The 16,544-nt window shown below is 34.4% G+C and overlaps 1 protein-coding gene across 1 annotated transcript in view; it reads left to right on the top strand.

The window, feature by feature from the left end:
* Window positions 1–16,544, top strand: part of LOC145284538 (thrombospondin type-1 domain-containing protein 7A-like) — a 1,985,627-nt gene that overhangs the window by 408,786 nt on the left and 1,560,297 nt on the right. Inside the window, exon 2 of the mRNA XM_080133436.1 lies at window positions 1,628–1,717. The gene's annotated coding sequence lies outside the window, so the exon portion shown is untranslated. The remainder of the gene's footprint in view (window positions 1–1,627; window positions 1,718–16,544) is intronic.

The following is a 16,544-nucleotide window of genomic DNA, read 5'->3' as shown; positions in this document are numbered from 1 at the left end:
CTGGAACAGAACAGTATTGTCCCCTGCCAAATTGCCAAAACCGCTTTGTTTACAGCTTCCGAATCATTCAACATTAATAAATTAATCATTTTACAAGGATTGACCAACCAAACTAATAGTGTATGACTTGGATTGTTTGGAAAACTGTTCTCATCTTGGTCGTTATCTTTACAAGGTTTCGGCTGCTGTCATCATCCTGAGCTTCCTTTGTTTAGAACTTTCCAAATCTTCAAACCTTTTAGTCGAGCATGACCTATACAAAATTTCCAACTGAATACGTGAAAGGTGTTCAACTGAACTCCAATCTCTTTTATGCCCATAAAAAATCCACACCAGGAACTACTCTTCTACCACGACTTTCAGTGTACATGACCAACCCAACAAGCTGCAATATCCCACCCTCTCACTATTGATCTCCCAAGATAACTGAGAACCTTGTACTTTTTTAGTTTTTTTTCATTTAACTGCTATACTTTGACATTTTCTCCCTGTTTCCTGCTTCCCAGACAGTATTAATATTCAGAAGTTCAAATGTAAACAGACATCTTGCTGCTCAACTCCCTACATAGTCTCCGTAGAAATGGTTCCAAAGGCTACCCCGTTACGTTCAAGTGGCACTGTGCCTTGCTTGCAGAGAATAAGAGTAAAAAAAATGCAAAGAATTTTCCTTTCTTTTTGATCTAAAACCAGAAGAACTTTCGTCTTGGAATATCTTATTATGAAACTGTTTCTTTGTAGTTTATTCTCTCGTTGTCTTTAAGTCCAATTTCAACAAATAAATAAATATTCAAATGTTGTCCATTTTTTTCTTTCTATATTTATTTGCAAACTGTTATCCTCCTCTTTATAGTTGTTTTATGACGTTTCGGTCAACTATACCTCTGGCCTTCATCAAATGATTAACCACAATGGGATAGGAATGCTGAGTCTCTCTGTATTCTCAGTAATTACTGTCTTCCACAGTTGTCGTCTCACCGCGTTTTGACCAATTAATCGTCTGTCCGACCTTGAGTAGGATTGAAACCGCTATCTTCAAGCAATGCTCACCTGGAACCGTGGAGATTCAACGCCTTTATCCACGGACGAAGTTATCCATTCTATTCATGTTTTTTTTTTATATAATAACATACTTCACTACAATTTATCAAAATAATATCTAACTCTGCTTAGACAACTGCTAATATGAACATTTACAAATAATCACCAGGAAGAGATAACTCGTATAAAATATTAAAGAATATAACAAGCTATCTAACTTGTGTGCAAACAAGCAAGCAATTAAGAACTAGAATGTATCCTGGTTTGTTTAATCTAATAAACAAATCAATAAATGCCAAATTTCTAAAATAAGGTCCAATAGATGATTGTCTATAGATTTTTAAATATTTCAAAATTAGGAAATTGTTATTGCCATTTCGTTTGCATACCATGGCAAACTACGAAAAAAGAAAGAGAATTAATTTGTGGCCATGACGGGAGAGAGTGAAAAATTACTTTGATTGCGAAAGAAGAAAGACACTTTACAATTTGTGAATATTGATATTAATTCTATTTTGCAACGCGAATGAATGCATTGAAAATTGACTTAATTAAAAAAATACTAATTTTTTTTTCTTTTCTTTTACAGCGAAAGGCACTAAATCTCTCTTTCAAACTTGAACTCGGTTATTTCTTGTTCTGGAATGCTAACTGTACCACTCTTTTGAGAATGCTCTTGGTAAGTGTTAACTATCCGTCAATATTTCCCAAATCATTTGTTGTTTACATGTATATTTATCTCCCCCCCCCCTCTGTCTCATAGTTATCCACGTCAATACGGCTCATCTGCGTAATTTACTATGACAAGATTTAGGGGGGATAATATCAGTAATACAATTATCGCTAAAATGTAAGAACCAAAAAAACATTACGACATATGTTTGAAGGTTGCAATGATAAATGTGATTAGTATTACAAGTATTAAAACTACTTGGATGCTGTATATGAGTATTAGAATAGTACCACTGGTATTCGGAATACGCAAGAAGCGAAGGGTTCTGTATTATTTACACTAGGAGCTGGTTCTAGTTTCTATCAATAGTGTTTCTTGAAATGACCTATATAAATTGTTTTTTTTTTTGTTTTGTTTTTTGGTTTGTATTATATTGTTAATGTTGAATACATATTCTTCCCTCTGTAAATGACGAAAAACATTTATGAATATATGTGTTTTTAAAATATATATGGCAATTAAGTTTAAAGGATTTTCCACATTCCGTCCTCGTAAGAATTCGTGAGGCTACCGACGAATCCTCACGAGGATGAAACGTGGAAAATTCTGTGTAGCTTAATTGCGATATATATTTTAAATACTTATTACATAGCTTTACTTACGTAGCGAGCACTGTCAAAGTAAATACTGAAATTATTTACATAAAATGTTATGTAGATACATGACATAATAATAAAATAAATATACATAATTATTTTCTGTATATACAAACATAAAAATATGAAATGATACAATATAGGGTGTCCCAATAAAATGTATACGCTCTTTTAATTATCTCAAGTTGATATTTCAATACGCTATGCCACGTTCCCAAGAGATGTTTAGGAATACAGAATGGCACTTCCAGCAGGATGGAGCACTTCCCCACTATATAACGTAAAAGCATATATTGATAGTCACCTGCGAAACAGATAGGTAGGATGAAGAGGAAGTATAGAGTATTATCCACGCTCACAAGATTTGACCACCTCCCTATGGATTTTTCTCTTTGTTGGGGCGGGTGGGAGGATGGGGAGCATGTTAAACACAGGGTTCACACCAGGAAACGAGCTACAATGAATTAGTTGAAAGCGACCATTGAAAGAAGATGAGTCAATATTCCAATTGGACTGATTAGGAACGTGTTTGATTACATCAGCGAGCATTGTCAGCTGTTCATGGACCACAATGGCCAACAATTTTAACACTTGCGATAATTAGCTGGTTTCTATATTTGTTCACATTATTTTGATCTATGAAACTTTTTTCTTACAATAAATGTTGGTTTTATGGCCATTTAAAGAGTGTATACATTTTATTAGGACACCTTGTATATTGCTCACATTTGTTTTCAGTATTTACTTAAAAAGGACGCAATGTGTGAGTAGAGCTCAGTTTGAGTATGAAAATATATCCATGGCAAGTAAGCTATACAAGACATCAATGTTTAATTCCCACAGGAAATAATCAGGCTATTTGCCGGATCTCATAGATATATAGTCTTGGGAGTGTTTTTACCTTTAAAACTATATAAATAAACTTATTTAATTTTTATATTTATCATTCGTTAGAAAACTATTAAGTCAGTAAGTCGTTTAATCACCTGCTATCAATGCATCAACTTGCTCTCTCGAATTCACTATAGTACTAATGTTAATTTAAGGGATCATCAGTTGTTTACCATGAAACACTTTTTCGGGAATTTAAAAACAAAACTGTGTAGTAAATCATAGCTTCGCAGCAGTGTTGATTAAAAACCACCTCCCTTAATCTTAAGAAAATATGTTACAGATATTAGATCTAGTTTCCTATTCTTAATTAATTAGCCTATCCTATTCATGTTATAAAAATGAATTCATAACCATACTATATTAATAAAGGAAATCCAAAACTATATTAGCAATATATAAAATGTATTTAAAATTACATATACTTTAAAAAAAATGTATATATGTATAAATATTTTTAACCCTTATATATTTAATTTTAAATAAATAAGAATGTAAATATACAAAATAATAATAGTGGGGGTGATAAGTAGTTAAATGGATTAATTCTTACCTTATAAATACAAGACTGATAAATTAAAAAATATATCCATTTTTAATTTGAAAATTGATGAATCACACAGGTAAGAAATTCATTTTTATAGCATGAAAAGGTTGGTAATTGCAATTAAAATAGGAAATTGGATCAAATGTTTGTAACATGTCTTCTTCCTAAGATTAAGGGAGGTGGTGTTTGATCAAGACTGCTGGGGCGCGATGATGTAATATACTGTTTTTAAATCTCCCGAAACAGTGTTTAATGGTAAACAACTGATGATCCCTTAACAAATAAATTATTAGTACTATAGTAAATTCGAGAGCGAGATGATGCAGTGATTGCAGGTGACTTACTGACTGGATGGTTTTCTAACGAATGATAATTTTTTTTTGTATAGTTTTAAAGGTTAAAAAGTTCAAAGACTATATATAAAGGTTTTAGGAAAAAATACTTGTAGGATTATTTTTCAATCTTTGTGTAAACTAGAAGCTCTATGTTTTTAAAATGTTACAATTTTATTATAATAGCTTTTACTCATGTTATTGTTCACCATGAACAAGACAGATCTGTAAAATGTACCGAAGTATTATTTTTGAAGAAATGATTGGTAAGATATATCTATAAAAGTGAAATTGTCTGTGTGTGTACATATCCCTACCATACTATTCTGTCAATTTTCAGTCTACACACGCAAGAGTTAACATATGTTTTTAATCCGTTTTCGGCCGGAAATTTTGCTGTCAAGGGGTCAAAGTTCAACAATTTGATCGTTGAAAACTCTACCTAACTCCTCTACCAATTTTAGGTCTAAATACTTCAAATTTTAGATGTAGGTTACTTGGACATGGATCAAACTTTTTAATTTGACTTGAGCCCAACATAAATGTCAAGGGGGTACAAATTGGTGTCCAAATTAATAAAATTTGACCTCTGCGGTCTCTATCAAATTACTCAGCCAATTTTTGGTCTAAACATTTGAAATTTTACATATTTAGACATAGGGCAAGCTTTCAATCGATTTTTTGGCCGAAATTTTAGTTGCCAAGGGGTCAAAGTTCAAAAGATATAACCTCTGCGGTCTCTAGCAAACTATTCAGCTAATTTTGGGTATAAACATTTGAAATTTTACATAAAGCGTATTCAGACATGCAGCAAGCTTTTTAATCAATTTTTGAGTGAGAATTAGGCTGCCAAGCGGTCAAAGTTGAAAGAATTGATCTTCCGCTTTCCTGCTTTCCAGCTGATTACAATATGGTTGTCTTCAATTCTAACGTAAACAAGTTTTGGATGAGCCGTTCCATATAAGTTAACAAATTAACCAAATTTCTATTACTAATGATTACTATATTGTCCAATATCTACTGTACACTCTTTAACTCTTATCCTCGAGTGGCTTGAAGGCCTTGATAAGTTGTAATGCCCATGTAAAAATAAAAAAAAATAAAAAAATAAAAAAAACAAAGTTATGAACAGTACATAGAGACCGAGCAAAGCCAAGCTGAACTGCTAGTGTATATAATTATTGCTATAGTTATTTTTTTTAATACCTACAAACACTAGTGTTTAGTCCTTTCGGGAATCATCGGTGGACATTCACGATTACTGTTGGTGAAAAAGCCATCTTTGATTCCATTAGTAAGAACAAACCGCTTGGCGAACGTGAACGTCGGCAAGGATATAGTTGAAATTAACATTAATATGAAGTGTAAAAGTAATTCAAGAAAGCTGTGAGTGACCATATCATTTTAAGCAACTGACTAATTTTATTTCAACGTAACGTGCTCAACAATAAGAACACAGTTTTTTAAGGGAATGACAGAATTATTGTGATAATTATTTTTTTAAAGTTCCAATAGACACTAATGTTTCATCCTTTCGGGAATCATCAGTGTAAAGAGTCACGATTAACATTGGTTGGGAGATTTGAACTCGACTACAAAACCATCTCTTACTTCATTAGCAAAGAACAAACAGATATATAAATAAATGGTAAATCTATAAAGCAATATCCTGATTAATATTTTTCATTCTTATCCATATGTTTCATCCTTTTGTGGGAACCCTCCATGTGAGGGATAACTGTTCTGCAGGTCACACGATTCGAATTCCATATCTAAGTTAGCTTTAAAGTCTGAATCAATACAACCTAACAGCTACAGAAGAAATAAGAGAATTTAAGTCTTTATGCCTTTACAAACAGACATATTATGTAGGCAGTCACAAAAGTGTTCAGCAATCAAATTGGACGGATAGCAAAACTCAATCATGGTCTGCAAAGCCCCCCCCCCAAGTCTATTTTCCTTCACAAAGCAACCAAACCAAGTACCATGAATAAATATTTGAAGATATAAATAAGTTGAAGCATAAAATGACCAGATTTCAAATTAAATAACCCCAAAATGTTGATATGCCATAAAACAAAACCATCAAACCAAACATCGTGAATAAATATTTAAAGATATGAAGAACTTGAAGCATAAAACCTTACCAAAATGTGTGACATGACCGTCCCAAGGAGCGGTAGGGCTCCCCATCTAGGGGAGGTCGAGACTCCCAAAACTCTGGAGAATGCAGGGCAACTATGCTTGTGTTATTTCTTAAGTATTATTGTATGCCCGGGCAGCAGCGGCAGACCCTGCTGAAAGGAAGAGTTGATTGTTTGGTGAAAGTGACAATTTAATGTCACTTTGAGAGACTTAATGAAAGATAATTTTGTTTCCGATGCCAGCGAGCCCCAACGCAGGAACGCCTGGCCTCTGAGTATAATACCCGATTGGGAGGCCAGTGAGGAGGGGTTGCAGATTCACAGGGCACACACACACACACACACACGGGGATTCCCCTAGAATGACACAACCAATAGTGATTGGTCTAGGGAGCAAGCTATTCTACCTCGATACCTACTTACATAAGCGAATCCCTGCACCAAAATCCCTTGTTGGAGAGAGTTAGAGCTGAGTTCTGAGTGAGTCTAATCCTAATTGAAGAGTCGTCGCCACCCCTCTCTTCCCATCCATCACCACTGCAAAAACGTAGAGTAATTAGATCTAATAGGGACTCAATAGTGTTTGTTAAAAATCAACAACTGAAGAATTGAATATGTGTATATCATATTTTGTATATCTAACCTGAATTAACCAAGTAGAATAGAGATATCTGAGTCTGTCTTTCTTTTGTGTGCATAAAAATCTATTTACTTCCAGCGTGACAGTGGCATATCAATTCGTTGATAGGTTTGTCAAAGTCAAACCTATCAACGAATCCTGCTGTGCCGAGAGATCCTGTGAAGAATTCCCTTTGAAGAATGAGCACGATGCATATTTGACAAGGAGATCCCCATTAGCGATCGGTGAGGATTCACATCTGGTTGCTGGTGACCCGGAAATGTCACAAATGATCGAATTTGGCATTAAATGACCAGATTTTGAATTAAATAACCCTAAAAATGTTGATATGCTATAAAACAAAACAATCAAACCAAACACCGTGAATAAATATTTAAAGATATAAAAAACTTGAAGCATAAAACCTTACCAAAATGATCGGATTTTCCATTAAATAATCTGAATAAAGTTGATATGCCGTAAAGCAAACCAAACTAACCAATTGGACAGAACACTGCATTTAAGGAGCCTTTTTTATTTCTCTTAAAGGGACAAGGGTTAAGAAGGGGTATAACCAATATTATGATAAAAGAATGATCCGAAGTTGGATTAGTAACAAATATCACCTTATTTCTAATGGACTAACGCACATTTTTACATGGCAGAATTGATTTTATATTGGGCAGCAAGATTATAGCTATTTATTTCAAGGCCCCTTTAAGAATGATCCAATTATGCAAGTATTCGAAACAGACTCTGAAACACAGTGGTTATCTACTCAACAAACAGAACAAAGAATAAAAGAAAAAAAAAAAAAGCTGAAACTAAAGACCTATTTGGAAATCATAAGAACAAGGGAAATCTTTTTCTAGGCAAAACCACTGTTTAAAATGTATCCAAGGGGGAAAAAAATGGAAGAAAGAAAATGTCCAACCTTCTATTTTTATATCTAAATTGTCTTTTGTTGTAGCATTGCCAGAAGGAACCAGGGATAACAGAAGGATCGTATGTTTTTGCTCTTAGAACTACTCAGAACTGCTACTTAATTAAGACACAAAAGGATTATCAAATAACAGAGGTCAGATGAATCCATATCATTAACCAAGCATGACCCTCAGGTGTGAAAGGATTTATAACAAGAGTCAATATATCAAAAGCTTTTGCATGTTCATTGTCGAGTATATAATACACTATACGACATAAAATGAAACGTTTTAGAGACAGGATGTATAAAAAAAAAACAGAAGGAAAAACAAACATAAACGTAGGAATAAATCATACATATGAGAGCTTTACTGGTTTTGTTATGCAACATAGCACGGACGGATGGAGGCAATTACGGATCCATAAGCGAAATTACACTGTCAGTCACAGTAAGGAAAAAGGAGAGAGTATGTTTGAGAAGAAAATAACTTTAGAGACGTGGATTACGTTCGAGAGCATGAGGTCAGGCATGGTGGGAGAGTGAGAAAATAAATGTCGTTGTACCACCTAAAAGCGGGTTGAAGTTTTCTATTCTTTGTCCACTTTGTGACTGAGGCTCCAACGTGTTGGCTCCTTAACGTTACAGTTAGATCATCTTCGCACATAAAATGTTTTAAGGTAATATAATATTTTATTTCTCAATTTTCAGTATTTACTTTACTTCATGAGCACAGTTTGGTTGTAAGTTATGAAAATATACAGCAAGTAAGCTACACGGAAGTTTCTGCATTTATCCTCATTTTAGCGTGCCAATTGTTTACAGAGACGAAACACAAAAAAATTTCATATATTTTCATATATATATATATATATATATAAGTGTCTGTGTGTGTGTACATTTCCCTACGCAATAACTCTGTCAATTTTTAGTCTACAGACTCGAAATTTAATATACAGGGTACTGAGATTTGGGAAAATCTATGTGATTGGTTTTCGGCTAGAAATTTGGTGGTTAACTTAATAACTTGATTTGAGCTCCAAACAATAAATGATAGGGGTTGAATTTAAAAAAATTGACCGTTTTTTTGTTCTGTTTTTTTTTGCTCAGCATACACCTCCAAACACTCGGGCAACGCCGGGCACCCATGCTAGTATATATATATATATATATATGCATTATTATTGAAGTTTTGTCGCATTTGAGTTCTTGATAAGGTACAGAAACGTATTTGCAATTTAATAGGTCACACTCTATCTTCTTTTCAGCAACTTCTCTCTCGCAGACGTGATGTTGCTAGTCTCAGTCTTTTCTATAAATACTGTTATGGTATATGTTCTTCAGAATTGTCTAATATATCCCCGGTTTCTTTTATTTTGGCTCATTTGACTCCTTTGTCTAGGGGTATCCATCAAGTCGCTGTTTTGATACCTCATCATATTTCAGCTTCCTATTCTAGTCGCTTCTTTTTCAGAACTACAAATCGCATGGCTGCATCCTAGCTGACTAGTCGTTTTCAAGTCTATGTAAACAAATTGCTGAGCCGCTCTCTTAAATAATCAAATTTTACCTAATCACTACCATCATTGCCAATCACTGCCCACCTAACACTTATTTCACCCTTATCTTCGAATGAACTTTAGACTTAATAAGTGGTGACACCTTAGTATTTGTGTAGCTCAAGGAACTGTCACATGACAACAATATATTTTAAAGGTGTCATTTTTTTTATATTACTAGTCTGAGTGCCTGGTTTTGTCCGGGTGTTTGGAGGTGTGTGCTGAGCAAAAAAAAAAAAAAAGTGGTAGAAAGCAGGCAGGCTCGAACCCGTACCGCTAAGGAGGAAAAGAATGCGAAAAAACAAAGTGACGTCTTTGCGTTGCATCCACCACCAAACTGGGAGAGGCGAAGGTTTACATTAGGCTAGTCAATCAAAAAGGGGAGATGGCTTTCGAAAATATCGGCAAAAAAGTGACCCTTCTTTACAGAAAAGTGCACAGTGGAGGATGAAGGAATTCAGGTTGGTTGGTTGTTTTTGTTTTACGACATATCAACCCTTTTCGGGTTATTTAATGCCGAATCCGAAGATTTTGAAGAAAATTTTTTTTAATAGAATATATTTGTTGTTTTCAAGTCGGTTTCTATTTAACCCATAGTTGGGACCCTAACAGGTACTACCACTTCGGGTCAGAGTGGACCTGGGAGCAATGGTAATTAAAGGGTGGCTCCACACTCTCCAAAGCCCACAAGCTGGGACCTCACCACTGGATATAGTTTAAGTTCATATCCAGGACCCCCATTGAGGGACTTTTACCCTCTGCAGGGGGGCAGTCAGCGTATTTTAATGCCCCACCGACAGGGTCGAAGGAATTCAGGGTTTTAGTCAATTATTTGTCGTCCGAAGGGTCGAGCTTGAAATCGATACTGATCTCGTGAAAATCCGTTGCATCTATCGAAAGTTTTAGGCATACATACATGCAGACAGACAGACAGACGAGTTTTATATTATATATTCTATTAAAAAATTGTTTTTTCCTCCTTTGAAATAAGGCTTCATAATTTGTGTATTAATTTTTTTTTTGTGGACTGTTATCCTCATCGTCATGGTTGTTGCTTCACCACGTTTCGGCCAAGTCCTTCTCTGGCCTTCTTCAAGTGGTTAACCATGACAGAATAGAAATGGTGAGTGTAACTGTATCCCAGTAATTACTGCCTTTCATATTTGTTGTTGTCTCGCCACGTTTAGGCCAACTAATCCTCTGACCTACTTTGAGTAGGATTGAAACCGCTATCCTCGGACAATGCTAGCCTGGGGCTGTAGAGATTCAAGGCCTCTACCCACTGTGCTCAGGCCCCGAATACTGGGGATACAGTTACAAGTCTCAGTATTCCTATCCCGTTACGGTTAACCACCTGAAGAAGGCCAGAGGATGAGCTGGCCGAAATGTGATGTCCATTTTTATTATTCCTTTTGGCATTCATATATTTAATATTTTATGAGCACACTTTTGACCTCTTGGTATTCATGTTTTTTCTAAATGTTCTCTTTAACGCTCTTTGTATTTATGTATCTTATTTTTTATATCACAAATAATAACTCTCTTCTGCCTTAGCCATCAATAGCTTGCTACGTGCACATTTACTCCCATACATTTATAACGGACGAACAATCACCTTTATTCAAGACCATGTTGCGTGTCGGTTAAGCGTAACACAGACTAATCGATTATTATAGTGTTTTCATAATTCTCTGCATAAATATGGGTGTGTTATTGTAATTTGTTATTTGGTCAAGTTAGATGACCATTGATTCGTGCTGGCTTCTTATTGTGTTGCAAATTCGAAGAACATAATGGTTTCGCTGTAACCGTTATTGTCTACAGAAAACAAAAATTTAAAAAAAATCCACCAATAAAAAAAATAAAAAAATAGAAATATATATCTAGCCAAAAAGAGATACTGGACAATTCCGGAACGTCTCTTGTGAAAATTAGTTATTGTCAGACAGTTAAGATATTCAAAGATTGAGATAAAGGGAATGGAAAGCGTAGAGCTGTAAAAATGATATGGAAAGTGTAGAAAAATAGAGAGGGTAGGATGTCATTCTGAAAAGGAAAGAGAAATTAAAACAAGGCCGATAGCCATTAGTCGCGTGCTCTCGTGTAATGAATGAATGCGTGAACGTAGGAATGACATGAAATTCTTAAAGATAAACTAAAATGACCGAAAAATGAGCTGTAATGACTTAAATAAATAACAAGTAAATGACTTAGAATAACTTTAATGAAGTTAAGGATGAATTGAATGACCTTAAAAATGACTTGAATGCTTAAAAAATAACTGGAATCCTTCAAAAACAACTTGAATGATCTGGAGAATGACTTTAATGGCTTGGAGACTGACTGGTTGTAAAATGGGTGACCATTTTACATTAAATTAATACATAAAAGTGATCCCCCACTTTATATCACAAAGTTACAAACATAAGTAAAGCATGTAGTAAGAACAGATACTACACTTTTGTGCATTATAAAAATTTGTTTTTATGTTATTAAATATGATATAATATTTTAAGTTCGTAACCTTTAGAAGAAATGTGATATTTGAGTAACCGCTGAACTGAAAATGATGAGAAAATGGTCGAAATAGCCCTTTCTCCCTCAAAAGGAAGAGGTAATGCATAGAAAAGATGAAGCTATTAGAACCAGGACGGACCATATCTCATTGTCTAGTACTGATACTTCAGGTTAGTCCATAGCTGGTTGAAATGATTGTCACGAAAGGATTTTCGGCTGGTATGAAAGCGTTAGTTAACCATTTATATTATTAACTGAACGCTATAGATCTAATAGGACTCGGTTATTAGCAGCTTTTTAAAGATTGTCATTTCGTTTGATCCAATCGTTTGAAGTGTGCATAGCTGATTTCATAGTCTGAGTTCGTATCCATTGTTCCAATCAATGATACGGAAAATTGTTTATTCTCTTAACCTTCGTCTTATTCTTCATCTTCCTCATCATTTTATTATCCGTTTTTTCTTTGTTTTATTTTATTTCTTTCTCATTTTCCCCTTCTTCATTGTTTATTCTTTTTTGTTTTTCATTTTCTTCTTTTACTTCTCTGTTTTATACTTACCTATCTCTTCCTCCTTGTCTATGTTCTCTTCCTCCTTGTCTATGTTCTCTTCCTCCTTGTCTATGTTCTCTTCCTCCTTGTCTATGTTCTCTTCCTCCTTGTCTATGTTCTCTTCCTCCTTGTCTATGTTCTCTTCCTCCTTGTCTATGTTCTCTTCCTCCTTGTCTATTTTCCTCCTCCTCTTTGTCTATGTTCTCCGCCTTGTCTGTCATCTCTTCCTTCTTCTTCTTCCTCTTCTTCTTCCTCTTCTTCTTCCTTTTTCTTCTTCTTTTTTTTTTTCTTCTTCTTCTTCTCCTTTGCTTATCTTCTCCGCCTTTTCTCATTCCTTTCTCCTTTTCATTTTCTATTTTCTCTTTATCTTCTTCCTAGTAGAATCTTATTCCCATTCAGACCATTCCACTGGACAAATCTTTGACAGTGATATCCTGCAACCATAAGAAGAATTATCTTGCAGTCAAAAGGGATAATGGATGTAAAACATTGCCGGCGCCAGTCATGATTGGCACCGAAAAAGACCAAAAAAAAACAAAACAAAAACAAAAAACAAGCAATCACCGGCTTGATATTACCCTGCCAAAGGATTGATGTCACCGGTTATAAACCAGACAATCATACACTGACTGATAAAAGCGAATCTTCCTTTCTTGATAAACAGTTCGCAATCATCAAGAATACACAATTTGCTTTTGTTGAATGTTACCGATGTGAAGATTTTCATTTTATTTCATTTATTTATTTTGTAAAAAAGGACATAATATAAAAATGCTGCGGGTCATGTTATGTAAGGCTTGTATAAAACAGCCGCAATGGCGTCTAGCAAGAATCTTACTTCACATGTAACGCCATGTCCATCAATCCATACATGGGTTCTCACCTTATTATTTGGCTCTCATTTAGGCACTTTTTTTCATTTCATATCATATTTGAAAAAATAGGCACATTAAGGTTGGCGAATTAAATTCATTTACCAGCATAAAATCTTCAAACTACCGTATGGTTGGTGCTTACTTTCTGCTCACCGCAAGAAGATATAAAAAACGGCCATAAGGTATGGGAGGGTCAAGCCAGCACTCCTAAAGAAAAAAGAACTTTTGCCGTTTAAAAATTGCCTGAGCAGCTTTGTCCGCATTCTCTAATCGGGGCGCCTCAGTCTTCAAGCAGTAAGCATCTAAGCATAATGGAGAATCCAAACCTGTCAGCAATTAATTTCCCAGCTTCTACCTCAGTCAAGAGTCTAAAGACATGCGGTAGACCGCTTAAGACATCGGAAGGATGAGTTGATCATAACCTGATCCTGGCAGGCGGCACAAATGAAATGGTAATAGGCAGTGAGAGTTGGTAGTCATTCACGCAACGTTTAACCTTAGCATGAGACCAAAACCACAAAAACTGAACATAATAATATCAAGTATATTAATGTTTATATAATATTTATTATGTATATTAGTTTCAGTGTTTATTTTAAACGGTGCTCAATACAACTTTGAATTAGTGTAAAACACGTTTGCGGCAAAGAAGCGACAGATGAACGATTGTGTTCCATTCATAAAAAGGTTGTCAGTTTTATAAACAATTTGATGCACACATACACACACACACACACTCTATATATATATATATATATATATATATATATATATATATATATATATATATATATATATATATATATATATAATAAGAATTACGGTTAAGTTTACCAAAATAGTCGAAGATGGCAAAACTAATGTATATTATAAATATTAAAGACTTAATATTTATAAAGTAATCTCGACAAGATGTAAAAGGTCGATAAAACCAAATAGGAAATAGAGCTAATAATATATATGGCGGGTGTCCATTTAAATAGACACTCCGACGAGTTATTTACGGGCGTCGCCTTCATGGTCGGGTGGGAGAACTGCCGACTGTCAACACGGTGGTTCTAGGTTCAATCCTTGGCTAGGGAGAGATGCTAATCTAGCGGCACTGATAAGTTGTGATACAACGAAACAGGACTGTATGTCGATGACTACAAATATATATATATATATATATATATATATATAAACAGGGAGACCCGACGTTGTCCGGGATTGAACGAGGATCAACAAATGTTCGTCACTTCCAGTATATTTATTGTCATAAAATCAGTGAAATCGTCCATTTTTAAAAAAATGAAATCAATTGATTGGCCGCTGTTGTCGGTGACAAATCAGTGATCCAGGAGTAAGCTTCACACGCCTTCCTGTAGTGACTTAGTCCACAATACATTGTATCTATATTGCACTGTAGAGAACCTGCTGTTGATTTTATCAAATTATTTTTCTATATAACGGCATGAATTAAAGTTTAAAAAGCAAAAGCCAAGTATCATGGTTCAATTGTGCTATAAAAAGAAACATTCACTTCGAACGTGTCTCTGTTGATTTTATATGCCGAGCTTTTCTGTTTGGTGATAACATTTCTCAAATGCACTTGTTAGGCTGTATAAGGGTGTTAACTTTAATCCAAATGGGACGGTTTCTTCTTTCATCGGATTTGTTCGATTATCGATTTTCCATACCCGTCTGAGACATTCTGATAAAAAAACATATCTACGAACACACTCAGACACATGAAGTATATTTGTTTGAAATTCAAAAAAAAAAAAAAAAAAAAATTCGTAGCTGTTTCGGAGTTCATAAGGAATGAACTCCCACACGCTCGCACATACAATGTGTGTTTTATATATTCGTACAGATAGATATTTATTTATTGATTCTTGCACATATCTAGATCCACAATTAATGGAATGCTGATGCGTTTATTGTCCCTTAGAATTGTTTTAATGTCATTACCATCTTCAGATCTTAATATTAAATGGAGGCAAATGGACTGTTAGTAAAATCCATTATTACATTATTATAATCATTATCATACAGCAAACATAGATTACTTTCAGAATTATACACCAATATATATATATATATAGCACGTGTCTCGCGATTTTCGGTGAAATGTGCAATAAGAAATCAGTAGACCTCATGTTTTTTATATCTGAGTTTTCCTTCTCCTAGATGCATGTCAAGTTAGGAATATCCAGAGAATCAATTATAACAGGGGATTTCCAAGAGTGCTCAATACAAAGTAGAGCAAGATATTTTTTTAATTTCTTTTTAGATAAAAATTTAGCTATCGCTACACAATCATGACTATGTTTCAGTAAATTAGTAATAGATAATCTTGAGGACTTAATTTTGGAAAAGCGACATCCCCTGATTAAAAGTGTGTGTGTGCATATATATATATATAGAGAGAGAGAGAGATAGAGAGAGAGAGAGAAAAAGATTTGTATATTTTGGCAGAGAGTCATCCTTCAAGCACGTCTCATGGAACACGACAGAGTTGATTGTTGTCGTTTTAATTTTTCTTTATTGCGGCTTAGTGTACTTATAGTTAGGTTTATTTTAATTAAAAATCTTGTATGCAACGACGACATTCCGTTGCAGGCCTTAACCGTCCTTTCCCTTCGTCACTTTTCTCGTTGGTAAGATTAATCTGACAAAAGGAATGATAAAACTTGATTTTTCTTATTAAATAAAAATGTCGCTTTGTATGCACAAACTTAAACGAAATTTTAAATTGTCTAAAAAATTGTAAATATAAACTTTTATTATATCTGTAAGCTGCATCTCCTTACTAGCATTAATATTAAAACTGTTTACCGGGAAATAACCTGGGATTTTATTTTATTGGTTATAAAGGTGGGTGCAGAGTGGGTAGAGGCGAATTATTATTATTATTTTTACTTTTAATTAATTTTAAAGTTGAAATTAAAAATAATTCGCCTCTACCTATCCTGCACCCACCGTAATAACCAATAAAATAAAATAAAAAAACTAACTATAAACACGCCAAATCTCAATAAAGAAAAAGAAAACAACAACAACAACAATCGCTCCTGACGACAATCGGATGTACCGATAGAAAGCGCTTAAGAATATGGCTGAACAACAGCTTTTGGGCGCCATAATATGTGGCGAAATGAAAACATATCCAACAAAATCGGAAAAAAAGAATTCCGTTGTATTGAATCAGACGTGCTTGAATATATATATATATATAT

Source organism: Euprymna scolopes, chromosome 9, assembly GCF_053919585.1.
Source record: "Euprymna scolopes isolate OS-2025 chromosome 9, ASM5391958v1, whole genome shotgun sequence".
Taxonomy (NCBI): Eukaryota; Metazoa; Mollusca; class Cephalopoda; order Sepiida; family Sepiolidae; genus Euprymna; species Euprymna scolopes.
This window is presented reverse-complemented; position numbering and strand designations above follow the sequence as displayed.